This window comes from Cydia strobilella, chromosome 2 (assembly GCF_947568885.1).
Source record: "Cydia strobilella chromosome 2, ilCydStro3.1, whole genome shotgun sequence".
NCBI lineage: Eukaryota > Metazoa > Arthropoda > Insecta > Lepidoptera > Tortricidae > Cydia > Cydia strobilella.
The window spans coordinates 4181026-4196378 of NC_086042.1; the positions used below are offsets into that span (position 1 = coordinate 4181026).

Sequence of the window (15353 nt, forward strand, 5' to 3'; positions counted from 1 at the left end):
GACGTCACTGAGGAATTCATGAAAAAACAAGTGCGAGTCAGAATCGAAGGGTTCCGTACCATTACGCAAGATAACAGCAAAAAATCACGGTTGTTGTATGGGAGCCCCACTTAAATATTTATTTTATTCTGTTTTTAGTATTTGTTGTAATAGCGGCAACAGAAATACATCATCTGTGAAAATTTCAACTCTCTAGCTATCACGTTTCATGAGATACAGCCTGGTGACAGACAGACGGACAGAGGAGTCTTAGTAATAGGGTCCCGTTTCTAAACTTTGGATACGGAACCCTAAAAAACTATAAAAAACAAAAGTCATTATAAAAAGTTGGAGGCGCCGGGTATCGATCCCGGTACCTCTCGCATGCTAAGCGAGCGCTCTACCATCTGAGCTACGCCCCCGTGCCGGCTGCAGTCAAAATCACTGACCACAAGCAGTTGACACTGTGCCAAAAGTGATGGCTGGCCGTGTGTAATTCTTAGACCGCGGACTGGACACACGCGACACGTCCAGAGAGCGTTGTGGGGGCAGTAGAATAACAATATGTAAGTACATTGTCCCCCGCTTGGCAAGCAATTAGAATAAAATTGTAGTATCGTGCACTTACTTTACTTACTTATAGTAACACATATAGTTGTGTTATTTTGTAATTTATTATAAGTGAATTGAACTGTATTTGCATACATGCAACTGTGCTTACTTATAGCAAAAAAATATTTGATTGATTGATTTATTGATTGAATGCAAAGGTAAAATACGTGCAAATATTAAAGGCATTCGGCATGCTATTTTGTATGGTGCATCCACACCGCAGTTCACATTTGGGGAGGAACTGTGGGGTAACACTGTAAAACGATAAGTTACCTAATGTTACCGTGTTGGTCCACAAAAGTTAACTGCGGTGTGAATCTGTGGATGCACCTTAAGTGGGCTCGTATTGGTACCTACTTCATAATAACGTTTAGTCAATTGTTAACACGACAATGCTAAACACTAACGATTTATATATAACCATAGAGTAACTTATACTAGAGCGGTACTGTCATAGTAAATTTTGTAACCCCAGTAAATTCACTGCCATCTGTCGACACACTTTAAAACTAAAAATAAATATTTATAAAAATACGATAAAATGTATTTAAATATGGATAAATGGTTTTTTTATTTGCATTAATTATTTTTATATGATTTTGACCCATGTTCTTTCACTGGTATGCGTTAAAATTATAAATAACAAACGAAACAGTCAACGCCCTCTATACGAGTGTAGGCCAAAACTAGTGGCGCCATCTGATCGAGAATCAAATTTTCGTGATTTTCGAGGCACGTTTTTTTCTTAGACTGTATCCATCTATTACGGAGTTATATCTATCTTTGATATAACATTTGAATTTATTGTGTAAATGAAAACACTTCAAAATCAGTTTTGAATTTGCTATCAAGGAGATATTTATTGGAATAACTAAGTTATTTAAATCAATAAATACCTTAACTCGCATTCTCACCCTTCTGTTGATTAAGTACCTGTGAAGAAACATACCGTATCAGTCTATTAACCACCTTTACTTACACATACACAGTTACTTAAAAATAAATCAGTCAGTAAGACTAATTAAAATAAAAACAAAAAATGTGCCATCACATACCATTATTTGAAATTCTAATTTAATATTTTTATAATTGTAAGTTAAAAATAATAAAGCTGCCACTGTTACACATCGGGCGTATGAAGGATAGGTACTATATTTGATAACTGTAGCTTTAAATTCAGCAGTAGGTAGGTATACAGCACAAATTTCTGTAGGTTATTAAAATAGCTGACTTGCGTCACGTCCCCGAAAAAGTAGACTTTTTTGTGGTGTGTCCCTAAGACATAATAAAATTTTAAGCTAGCATTTTCCCCAAAACAAATATTTCATACTCAAATAGCTTTATATATATATATAACGAAACTAGAAACGGACACACGGACGGAACGGGGGTGTAGAAACGAGAGTTGCAAGGGGCAGACCTCGGCGGACTTTCTCTGATCAGATCGGGGAAATCCTGAAGAAAGGCCAGGTCCAGAGCACCCTAAACCGGCGAGCGTGTATGAGGAATGTTATGAAGGTGAAGGAAGCGAAAGAGGTAGGTATGCCAGGATCGTAGCAAGTGGAAATCCGTGATCTCTGCCTACCCCTCCGGGAAATATATATGTATGTATGTATGTAAGCAATATGATTTTTCATTGCATAAAGTTTCAGTAAAGATCTAAGTATGCTACGTATTTATGGAAACGTAAGCACTATCAATAAATCAGTAATTGCATATTTTTTACCAAAAAAAATTATGAAACTACAAAAATATGGAGCAATAGCTAAACTAAATTAACTTAATAAAAAGTATCAACTAACAGATCTATTCGGCCCGGAATGGCAAATCAAATCGAACAAAAGGAATCAACCTGGCAATTGGCAGACATACCGTCATTATGGCTTTATAAAGGTTCCCTTAAAAACTTTAAATTGCCTGGACCTATATTCTCTTTATTGTATCACAAAGTGCTAATTATTTAACACTAACATTTTTTTTTAAATAAGAATTACTTCTTAGCAATAAAATCAAAGCTTCATAATACTTCAAATTTTCCGTCTGTTCCCACAGACAATCACATAATCAATGGTTATGATGATTCTTAATAAAGATGATTTCATCCTCAACCATATGTATGACAGCTCTGCACCCCCTCGAGTTGTGTGTAGAGCACATCCACCGTGACTTGGCGCCTCCCAGCTTCTGGAACCCGAATGTGTAGCGGCCGAGCTGGATGAGCTTGCGGCCTCGGCGTGACGTCACGAATTGAGGTACTGAAGATTCTGGAATAGGTGAGGTTAGGAGTTAGGATCGTTCTAATGTTTGACATTAAACCATTTACGCGTTTGGTTGACATAAAAATCTTACAAAAGTTTTTAAACGGGACTTTCGTAATCTGAATGAATTTTATCTTTGCTTGAATATGTCTTTAGACCTTTGCTTTACTTTACCAACAGACTTACCACCCATACAATGAAATGCATTTGTTTCTATAGTATCAATAAGTGCCAAACTATAGTACGATAGAGTCAGACCAAGATAAGTCTGCAACGATTTTGATATTTTGATAGCAAGTGTTATTTTAAACGTCAAACTTCTATGAAATTATGACGTATAAATAACACCGTGTGCTACTAAAATCGTTGCAGACTTGTCTTGGTCTAACTCTATGCGTTGATACCATTTGGACTAATGTTTACGATATTTGAAAAATAAAAATAAAAACTGAGTAAAACTAAAAACATGCATTTATTAATAAACCATATGACTGAAGCATATGCTAACTATGGATAACTTAAGTTAATTTCCTACACCTACTTATACATTCATAAACACGACGACGGGTTTTTAGCGACGACGCCATAAAACATTTAGTTTTAAGTTAAGACTACTAAGAATGTATGTACCTATACTTATCGACTAAAAATGTCTTATAAAGTAATAAACAAAACATACTAAAAAGCAATTCTGAGAACATAAAACATTTAATTCAGGCGCTTATGATTTACATCGACAAAATCACAATTGCCGGTGATTTCTGTTTAAGCTCCCTAATTATCTTTCTGTAAGTTACTGTTACATATTAGTATCTAATTCGGATTCCAACAGTTTCTTCATTTGATTGACCTTTCGAGACTGCACGCTCCATTTTCTAATCTTATCCAAATACTCGGTGTACTTAACCGGGTCTGATTTTAATTCAGTCAACTTTTGTCGCTCACCAAGAGATATGGTCGCTGCTTTCTTCGCCATTTCAAAAACTGTAACAATACAGAAGAATTATTAAAAAGGATGAATAATATAAAAATGTTGATTGAAATTGTAATTGTAGATTATTAAATGGTTTTCATTTCGTCTGGTTCTATAAATCATTATAATTTCTCACATTAGTAAAATAAAAAAGAATTATTAATATTTGGCGACTTCGATTGTATGAGCGTTCTTGTATAAGTATATCATAAGGGCGAAAAACGATAATCGAAATTTCGTTCATTGCATGCGATAGAGAGGCGACTTTTGTATTTCGCGCTAGAACCTCTGGAATGTTGTGTTATAAGGCCTACCTTATAACACAACATTCCAGAGGTCCTGAGCGAAGGAAGGAAGGACTTTTAAATTTTCTTTGTAATTTTTCATGTAAAATTAATGTATTATTATTGGAGCAATAAAGAATATTTACTTAAATTCAACAACTTGATTTTTAATTATAACACATTAGGTAATTTCGCAGTTAGTAACATTAGTTATAATCATATTTTTTATCAAAAGCAGAAAGAAGATTTACAAACAATCAACATTTATTCACATAAAGGCCAATTACACATCACCGGGGTAACAGGTCATTTTTAAAATGATTAAAAGTCGAATCATGGTTATGGTCGTTCCTGACCGACACTATAGTGTCATCCACGGTGTATATAACAGCTTTACACCCACGGCAGAAGTTGGTCGAACACACCCATCTCTTCTTCAAATATGGCGGCCCTATGGTCCGCTCACGTTTCTTGTGGTAAAAGGTGAACCCACCTAGACTTATTAGGGTATTACCACGCTGTGACGTCACGAAGATCGCTGAGAGATAAGATAAGGTTGCAGTTAACTAAGGCTAGAAGTTAAACTTGATAGGGAGAAACGAAATTTAGACTTTCACGTACAATAAATTACTTAACTGATTCTGGTCAACCGATTTAGTAACATTATTCAGCTTTACAATAAATTATACATATTATGACAAATGTTATCGTTTTCTTATATGTAGTATTTTTTTGGGTTGCATTTCTTTTGTTTCGTTCTATTTAAAAAAAAATGTTTTAAATTCATCTGTCATGGTGGGCCTTAATGAGAATAATAGAGGCTCGGAATTCAGGCGACGGATGGTTGTGGGACGCCTTGAGAGACACAATGTTGTCCTCAATAGTGGCAACCTTGGCTCTGCACCCGCGGTCGGTGTGGGTCGAGCAGCGCCACAAGTCTTTGAGAAACGGTTGAGTATGAGTATGCGTGTGCCCCTGTTGGTTGTTTCCTAACTCATTAGTACTGAAAATAATACCTCTATAGGTCGTTAAAAACTGCACTTTCTTGCATAGAGTGAGTTACAAAATTAAACTAACAAAAAGTATTTCTTTTTTTCCGCGCAATATTTTTTATCACAAGGAAATAGGTATTAAAATAGGACAATAAAAAAAACTAACAAAGTCGAAACCATAGAAATGTACGGCATACATCTAGTAAGAAGGTAACAGTAGCCTTTAATGCTAAGATCCTGTATGAAATAGAAGTGTAATTGTAAGTAATGAAACCCCGAATTGTACAATTATAATGTTTTATTTGTTACAAATCGTTAACAATATTACAATAACTTCAATCTTGTAGGTACCATCAAGCTCCGCGATTGGTCCTAGGTAAATTGGTTGTTCAATACTTCCGCTATAGAATGTCCAATTTAGCTAGAACCCTAAATGGCAGAACAATCACGGAGCGTAACTATACAATTTAAATAGAAGGCATAAAGGTAAGCAATAAAGGACATACAAAATAATTATCGCGATCAATTCACGAAATCTAAGTTGTAGTTAATTGAATTTGATTAGCGCCGCACCCACTCACAAGTTTTTAGTCAAATCAAGCTAATTCTGCACGGCATTTGAAATAAATAAATATTAGGGGACATCTTACACAGATCAACATAGCCCTAAACTAAGCAAAGCTTGTACTATGGGTGCTAGGCGAAGATATACCTAGACATACTTATATACATAGAAAACACCCATGACTCAGAAACAAATATATGTGCTCATCACACAAATAAATGCCCTTACCGGGATTCGAACCCAGGACCATCGGCTTCACATGCAAGGTCACCCACTAAGCCAGATCGATCGTCAAAGATAAAGCCAAATGCCAAAGATCCCTCACTTTGTTCTGATCAAGTCGTTGTTAAGTTGGCATAGACGGACTCCACGTTTTAATCGTCAAATATATTTAGAACGGTCACGATTTTCAGACCCATTTGTAAACACAATAATGCTTTCAGTAAAGTCATGGACGAATAAAACTAGAAGACCGGCAAAGTCGCGTTTCTCCAATAATGAGCGCCATCTATTGAACGGAAGTTAAGTTATTTGGAACAGAGGTCTAAACTTAATATCGACGTTGACGGTCATATCGGCTTATTCGTCGTTCTTGATACATTTTATTTTGTGCTTTTAAGCGATAAAAATTTTTCCACATGCCACAATCAGAAAGTTAAAATATAGACAATTATAATGTTAAAAGCTTAAGACACATATAGGTTAATAATAAGACCATATTAACTTTATTCATTACACATCGTTATGCCCTATTTATTCAAAAACCATATCCCGTTGTTACCATACGGCCGGGTGTAGAAGTGACGTCAAAATTTACGTAAGTATGCCAGCTAATTTGGCGTAATATTTCATCAAAAGTTATTAAAAAAATACTGAAGCCCCTCGGAACATTATCTAAATATGAAATCTATGAACGCCATAATATCCCAAAAGCCGGATAGTACACTTAATCACTATCTTCAAATGTTTCTTTCTCTTCTTCAAACACGATGGTAACTTTCTGCGATGGTATCTTAACCATACGTCCATCCATCTTTACGCCATGGTCATGCTTCCCATCGTAGGACACGATAGTTTCTCCAATGGTGGTGACTTTAGCCTTGCAGTCGCGGTTGGTGGAACACACCCACTTGGTCTTCACATACGGAGATCTTCGTCTGGAGTCGCGTTTTTCGTAGAACTTGAAGCCGTCGATGATCAGGTTTTTGCTGCCGCGATTGGAGATTACGAATGACACTCGTGCTGTGGGAGAAAGGTGTGCTTCAGTTTCTTCACCGAATACCACAATATTCAGTCAACGGCAGATGTAGTTGCCGCCATGCCGCCCCTGCAAACCAACTTCTATGCAGGGCTGGGTCAGGCAGCTGACTGTACAACGGAAACACAGCAGCTGGTGAGTAAAAGGCCTAAACTAGGGCTAGGTAAGGGAAGGTTTAAACTTAGATTAATTTATTCCATATTAATTAGTGCTGTATATATAGTACACAGTAAAAAAAATAAGATTGTGCACGAGATTTGGGCGACAACGTAACAGCGTGGCTCCGTCGTTGCGTCGTCTGGTTAGACAGAGGATTTGGTAGCTTAGGGTTATAAGGGGACTGGACTTCTTATATACCTACATAGTCCTTCTAGGTCCCTAGTATGACTAACTATACAAGGGACAACACCTCATGTCTTTCCTGACCTGACTTTTAAAAAGGCTTCACGACCTTTACTTTCTTGGCTTTATTATTGGTGTCCTATTTATTATGGAATCCATATCATTTGGAGGATGCAAATAACGATTTTTCGAAGACACCGGTACGTTATCGATGGTATGGACCACAGGCTTACAGCCATACTTGGGACATCTCCATCTCTTATTTACTTTGTTCTTGTAGTCACCGTGGACGTAATCTTTGTATCCGTTCAGACTCATGATGCCACCGGTTCTAGACACTTTGAACTTGCACAAATTGGGACCTGAAATGGATAGATATTATTAAGTATCATGTCAGGTGGACTATAATTACTCGTACTGGGTAAAATATGAGCCTTACCTAAAGGTCTAAATATGAGTAAAGGTACATTACAGTTGGTTAAGTCAGAATATACATGGGATTCCTATGACCGAAGGAAAGTAAAATACTTGCGTTTCATTTCGCTTCATTGTTTATTATAAACATAATTTTAACGCCGATCGAATAAATACCAGGGACCGGCCCGCTATCCCTTATCGGGGTTTTATAAGGGTATTGCATAAGGCTTAACTCACCATACCCTTTGCCAGACGAAACCCTTTGTTTTGGTTTTAAAAACCCTTATATAAAGCTACCACATTTGAGTGATCGGTAGCCCAAATACCCTTACAAAACCCTTATCATCCGCTCACCAACACCTTGCATATTGCTTATAAGGGTTAGCCTTATAAAGAGCTTCCCTTTTAGCATATAAGCGTGCTAATTTAAGTCGTCTACCTTGTTCATAAAGCACACATTACTTCGAATCCGAGCGATCGTCGGCGGCGACGGCGGCGTTCTTTGACTAGGCACGTATTTTCTTTCCTTTTCATACACTACCGTAGATATATACTAATCCTGTCTCTTTCACGCAAAGGGAAACCTTTATAAAAAGCGCTTAAAGATAAGGGTAACCCTTATTAAGGGCTAGCCTTATTTTTGGTTAGCATTTCGGTAAGGGTTAGTCAAAGGTAAGGGTATGAATGGGCTTGCAGTTCAAAAGGGAAAGTCTTCCAATGTGTTAGCCGTGTTTAAGTGTTGCCCATTGAAAGGGTTTTATCGCGGAAAGGGTTGTCCGGTCCCTGATAAATACATCTAATGAAGTTGTCATGTATTGGTATCGTGTGTATGGTCGTTTTTAATTGCCACCGGTGAGTCTTCGATAGTATGCACTACCGCTTTACAGCCCTTTTTATAAACGGAGCACCTCCATATCTTCTTGCATTTGTTCTTATACTTGTCGAAGAGGTAGTACTTATACCCGCCCATGTGCATGACTTGCCCGCCTTTACTATTGTTTTCGAAGTAGAAAGTATCTGAAAAAGAAATAAAAATACCTATTAAGAAAGACTGAATGTTTAGATGTTTAATCAAGATCAAATGCCAAAATTCTCTCGGAAAATAGGTTATATTTACAGGAGCAGACTCCAGCCAAAACCTTTAAGGATTATAGTTGGCTCGATAAAAAAATTACGAAAATATGTCTTAACTCCATTTATTTTCATAATCAATATACCTACTTATGTTTTATATTATTATTTCATCATTCTCACTATTCCCACTATCAGGTCCACTGTCAAGTCAGGTAGCTTTCCATATGAACCTGCAGCGGGTATCATGGTCGCGTTTTTATCACCTGTCATATATCACTTTCACACTTACATACTTGTTAGAACGTGACAAGCATGGTGACAAATGATAAAGAGCCGGCCATCTTAGCCCTTCTGGTTACGTTTATTTTTTTCCTCGAGTTTCTTAAGATAGTTTAGAGAATTTATTCTCCAATTGCGCCGTTGTTCTCTTTTCGCTCTTTCGCTCATTTCCTTGATACTAATGACCACCTTCCTTTTCTTTTTCAATAAATATCGTTGCTTCTCCTTTTCATGAAAAATGCGATAAAGCATCGGATTTTTCTTCATTTCGACTGTTTGCGAAGTTGTGAGGATTGCGCCATTATCTCGCTTAAGATATTTAGCGAAATATTTGTGCAACAGGTTTCTTGAAATTCAAGGTCCGAAGTTATAAAATGAAAGGAAGTTGAGTTTTGTAAAGACAGGCCCGATAATTAGTTATGTACCGCACACAATATTTTTTTTAAGACAGCGGCAAACACCTGAAATTATAAAGGTTGTATCCGGGAAACTTCGTATGTCGGATAATTCCGAAAATAAGATGATAATCACCAAAATTCCATCATAATAATTTTCGGAATTACGCGTAATCAGGAAATTACAAAAAAAAAAACTTTGTGCGCTCATTTCATTTATTTAGAACAATAAATATTGTGTTGATCACACTAATTTACATAATTATGTACTATATAGTATACTTACATAATAAATATATACTATAATTAGAACTGCATTGGTAGGTAACCACAAGATTTGTCTGTCATTAAGCATTGTTAGGCAGCGGTGTTAACAGCACTGGCCGTCGAACTCCAAACAGTGTACGAATTGAAAAGATGCTCAGACAGCTGAGCGTGCAGCGGAAATGTGCTGCACTAATTAATTTGCCACTTGCTGCTCCGCTGCCCGCTCCGCTAAAGTCCCCGCTCCGCTGAAGTCCCCGCTCCGCAAAAGTCCCCGCTGGACACTCGTCAATACCATATTCTTACTAACGTTACTAAGTAAGTATACCTTTCGTGCAAACTACCACGTCACCAATCGTCTGCACTGAAGCTTTTACATCTACTATGGCTGGTACATCTCCATATGATCTTCTGAGCTATTTCTCGATCACCCTTTCCAGAACATACGGAGGCTTGTCTGTAGTTCACACCTTTGTATGTCCAAATTCGGTTATAAATGCCGCTGTATACGAATCGTAGATTTCAACAAACTGAGAAATGCTTTGACTTTAGGAAGGTATTAATTAACCATCTGTTTCTGTATTTTATGAACAAAATGACTAAAACCCACTTTATTGGTAACACATTTATTAAATCGCAAAATAGATTATACATATATATATGTACAACTATAACAACGTCTACAGATAGAAAATATATTAAAATATTTATATTTTAATGTTTGCTTTTGACCAACAGTTGGTCACTAAGATACCTAAACTATAAAAAAAATACTATTTTTTACACGATCTGTTTTAGGATAAATGATAACATAAATAAAACTAAAAAGGTGTATTCAAATTAAAAATACTAAACATACAAAAAATATAAACTATTACCATAAACGGGTAGGTTTGGTTGAGACAAAGTACTCATTGTAGTAATGTTCGAACAATTAAATATCAATGAAGGAGGTGACATTACAGACATTACATAACTTAAGTAGTATTACTTTAACTATAGGTAGTATAACTACGATGTTGTTTTATAAAAAAAGGTTAGGTACACATTTGGACTCATTAAGCACTATTCCCGATAGTGGGTATCACGACTAACCCGAAAAGCATCTTCGTCTGTCCTGGTCATCTTATTTTCCTTTTACACCCACCTCGGTGATGAATAAAGCATGTAAGTAGTTACTGTAGCATATGGACGATTGCAAGGGGAGGCACACGGTCGACCCATTAAAAATTTATAAGTATTTACACTCTTAAGAGTCTCTACAGACTAACCTGTTGAGAGAACCTCGAGGGGGAATACAATAATAATTTTTAGGGTTCCGTACCCAAACTGTAAAAACGGGACCCTATTACTAAGACTCCGCTGTCCGTCTATCCGTCTGTCACCAGGCTGTATCTCATGAACCGTGATAGCTAGACAGTTGAAATTTTCAAAGATGATGTATTTCTGTTACCGCTATAACAACAAATACTAAAAACAGAATAATATAAATATTTAAATGGGGCTCCCATACAACAAACGTGATTTTTTTGCTGTTTTTTTTCCGTAATGGTACGGAACCCTTCGTGTGCGAGTCCGACTCGCACCTGGCCGGTTATTTTTTTATTCAGTAGTGTGTGTATCCTTCAGTACTATTAGGTATATTTATTCAGTACCTACATTTATCTTGACTTCTATTCCATATAAAACTGAACTGTCAAAGGTGCCATCATTCGACGCGAGAGGCGATCTCTTCCAGAAAACCTTCAACCACAGAATTCTTCCGGGAACGTACTATGCTCATTCCTATAATACACTATCGTATCGCCTATAGTATGCACCAACGCCCTGCACCCGTGCCTCTCGTGACTGGAACACCTCCACCTGACTTTCGAACTCTCGTTGCCGTTCATGCGGAACCTGCAGCCGTCTACTATGAGGATCTTCCGCCCTCTGCTTGAAGTGCTGAACATTGCGGTGTATTCTGGAAGAAAGAGGAGGGTTAGGTTTGGTCAAAGGAGGAGCCTTAAGCATTGTACCCATATCCACAGATCTCCTTTCCTGAGCCTCTTAAATAATTTAAATCGTTGAAGCTCCTGGTTATGAAGCAGAACATGTCGAGCAATCTTCGACTTCAAAATACGTGATTGACCCGATTTAATATATCATTTAAAGTGTTCATTCAGCTAAAAGACGAACTACGTAGACAAGGTACTTGAAATATTAAATATATAAATACCTGGTTTTTGTAAGCTATCGTATTTACCTTCTGAGCCATACCTATCTAAAGGAGCCCACATAAATAATTGCAGACATAGATATACCTTATCCTATTGTAAGTACAAAGTTTGTATGGAGGACCGAGCTTGCCGGGGAGCCTTAAAGGTAAAAACAAATTACATCGTTCTAGGGTTTGATTTTGATGATTGAGCAACAAGCATTGACTAGTCAATGAAACAATAGGTAAACATGTTAGTTTCGGGGTTTGACTACAACATAACCGAAAGACTTGTTTGGGCCGTGAAACAATACTATAATTGAATAATAAATTTATTTACTGAAAAGAAAGTAATATATCACAGAAAAACCTTTTAGGCTAAAACAACGAAATGTTAAAATCTACATTCCAGTAAATAACTACAAATATTACGTTACAATACATTTACAGTCCCGATCAAAAGTTTTCTGTACAAATGAGTACTTTTGAGCCATAATTTTTTGCAGTTCGGATGTAGAAATTTGTTTCTAACTGATCCGTTATTGTTTCCAGAGATGTGTTTGATCAGTCAGGCACAATTTACGTACATTTCTAAACAACTCATTCCCTAAAATAATATAGGAATGACGGCAAATGCTGGACCACGAAGAATGCTCTTAGCTTTGTCGGTTACCCTAGACTGACAAACTGAAACAACTTCAGGCAGATCATATGGAGTCATACGCACACACGTCGGACACGTCGCGAGTCCCCACCGAAGCAATTCGTTGTGATTCTACTTCTAACGTCATGCCTATAAGATTTTAGGGAATGAGTTGTTAAGAAATGTACGTAAATTGTTTCTAATCAAACACATCTCTGAAAATAATAACGGATCAGTTGGAAACAAATTTCGACATCTGAACTGCATAAAATTATAGCACATAAGTACTGATTTGTACCAAAACCAACTGTACTGTATTATAAATTAAAATCTAATAAAGTAGGTATATGAAGTACATTGAAATGCGTAATTTCTTAATTTAAAACATTTTAAATAGTAATAATAAGTTTGAACCATCATTTTATTGATGTTACAGGCTAATGATAATGATAAGTAATAATAATAATGACATCTATTATTTCAAATATTTTTAAAACAACTTAGTTTAAGTAAAAAAAACGTTTTATTTGAAATTTTATTACTAACATCCTAAGCCACAGTTATAAATAGCTGCTTTAGTCAATAGATTTTTATTGTTAAAATAAGAATAACTTAATCTTAATAACGAAAGATATTCGAATATTTTTATCAAATCAAATATTTCAATTTAATTAATAGTAGATTGTGTCACAAGGGAGCAAAATGACATATTTACGGCGAGGGCGTACAATTGAATCCTAAACGAAGCGAAGGATTCTATAATAGAATCCTGAGCGTAGCGAGGGATTCTAACATAGAATCCTGAGCGTAGTGAGGGATTCAACTGTTAACGCCCAAGGTGAAAATAATTTTGCTACCATGTGACACATACTGCTTTTCACATCACCTATGAGGAAATTACATACATATATTAGGTTTCAAAACATTATTATTTTAAGCAAAGATCGATACGGACAAAGTACCAAAAATATGTATACACGACCTTAGTATAGGGACCTACATGCTTCTGGCACTTTGTCCGTAATTCCGTATCGATATTTTCAGACGTGACTGTACTGACAAATTAAAAGTTAACAGATCATAATTATGTACCTAATATCTTTTCAAAAACAGCAGCAAACAACTAAAATGATACAATGAAAATCAAGTACATTATTTTTGTAGATTTTTCTGGTAACAAATTAGCTCTTACCCCTTTGAACCAAATCTTCGGAAGAACACTATGAAGACTGATATCACTTATATTTATTATTATAAAGTTATTGATTTAAACTAAGTATTTACAATCGCATAATGCTTTGTGAAATATTTCTACAAAACTTTTTAAATATAAACTTTTTAAATTGCATAGACAAGTATGGCTGCGTGCTGCGTTTAAGGAGACCTAAAATTTCAAAATAAAAATTTAATTATTAAACGAATGTTTTTTTACGTTTCTTTGTAAATATTACGCTAATTAATTAATTTACTTAATTTAAATATGCTACTAATTAATTTAAAAACAATTACAACAAATTAATAAAGAAATTTTAATCGATTATATGCATACTAATTTCATGTCTTTGTGTCAATATTTCATACTGGCAACAAAATGTCCTTGAACAGAAAAGTGCCACTTTGATCCCTCCTAGCAGGGAAGAAAAGTTCCCTTTTCGAATAGGTGATGTGAAAAAAATTATAACAACCGGGATTTGACCAAATTTTTGATATTTTGTTTATGTTACAATTAAAAGTAGTCGTATTTATTTCACACGCCTTATTTTCTGTCTTTGCCAGTGAGAACAGAGTTAAAATTAACGTTTACAAAACTTTGAGAGGTTTAGCCTATCTTGGATATATTATACTAAGACGATTTTATCATTTTAGTGTTGCTGTTGTATCATAACTCTTTACCGTCTTTCCATATAATCTCGTTTACAGGAATAGTAGATTGTTAACCAAGGGTTGAAAGGGACCTATTCCTGTCGAGGTAGTCCGAGAGGGTACTAGAGCAGAAACATATCACGTTCTGCACACTTTTTAGAACAACAACGATCCACTTTCAGAGCATGAGATATGAAAATAATATAAGACCAACCTAAATCGCCAATTGGCTCCACCACTGTACCATTCTGTTTTCTAAAGGTGACGTTCAGATGTCAACTGCAGCTTCATTACTGCCGCTGTATCTGTCAATCTTCTAGATAAAATGAAGGATGTTCGCCGGATTACTGCCGCGATTATAACGTTCCTTTATTTGTTATTATCCGTAGGCAGCGGACCGCCATGTATGGAGATCTTTCGTCTTTAGACGGGATGAGCTGAAGGTCCGCCCACCAGCGGCTATTACGTATAATTACGTCAATGGTGTGATTTCCTGCCCGTCATGTGCACGGGTCTTTGCAAATAAAATCGGCTACGCGATCCACATGCGAGTACACGAACGTATACAACAACGGAGCTGAAACAGTCGCCGTGGCCGAAACCGGCCGGGAGAGAGTAGTAAGTAGTAGTAGTATTATCGTATATCACTTTTACGTAGTCTACTGGACGCTTGGCAGTTTAATTCAAGTACGGATAGGTGCCAGGGTTGACCACGCACGGCGGGTGCGTGTGTTCATCCCTAACCGACACTACGTTGTTGTACATCATGACAATCCTCGCTTTGCATCCCTTAGCGTAGTGGGTCGAGCACGCCCAGCGGGATCTGTCACGGCGCGACGACGCCGAATGCTTGTAGTACGTGTATCCGTTGAGCTTCAGCATTCTGTTACCTTTTTGTGACGTCACGAAGGATACTGGAAAGAAGTAAAGGGTAGAGGTCATTTATGGAGCGTGTTGT

At 36.5% G+C, this 15353-nt stretch overlaps 1 non-coding gene across 1 annotated transcript; it reads right to left on the reverse strand.

The window, feature by feature from the left end:
• Positions 1-328: 328 nt before the first annotated feature.
• On the reverse strand, positions 329-401 carry Trnaa-agc (transfer RNA alanine (anticodon AGC)). Its single transcript has one exon. It is a non-coding gene; the product is annotated as a tRNA-Ala (tRNA).
• Between the last annotated feature and the right edge of the window lie 14952 nt (positions 402-15353).